Source organism: Priapulus caudatus, unplaced genomic scaffold, assembly GCF_000485595.1.
Source record: "Priapulus caudatus unplaced genomic scaffold, Priapulus_caudatus-5.0.1 Scaffold2598, whole genome shotgun sequence".
NCBI lineage: Eukaryota > Metazoa > Priapulida > Priapulimorpha > Priapulimorphida > Priapulidae > Priapulus > Priapulus caudatus.
The window spans coordinates 28,010-28,389 of NW_014579659.1; positions in this window are offsets into that span (position 1 = coordinate 28,010).

Genomic DNA, 380 nt, shown 5'->3' on the forward strand with positions numbered 1-380 from the left:
GTTGCGTATGCGCGCGTGTGTGCGTGCGTATTGCGTATGCGCGCGTGTGTGCGTTCGTATTGCGTATGCGCGCGTGTGTGCGTGCGTGTTGCGTATGCGCGCGTGTGTGCGTGCGTATTGCGTATGAACGCGTGTGTGCGTTCGTATTGCGTATGCATGCGCGCGTGTGTGCGTGCGTATTGCGTATGCGTGCTTGCGTGCGTGCGCCTAAGTAAGCGTGAGTGATTGTCACTTTTGTCTGTGCTGTGTGTGCACGGGGGAGGCAAATCTTGGAACATGAGAAATTTACCATCTCAGTTGTGCTTCATATTTAAAGGTGCCGTCACACCATAGCGATCACCAGTTGCGTATGGTTGCGAATAAAAAATAGTGGGCATAAG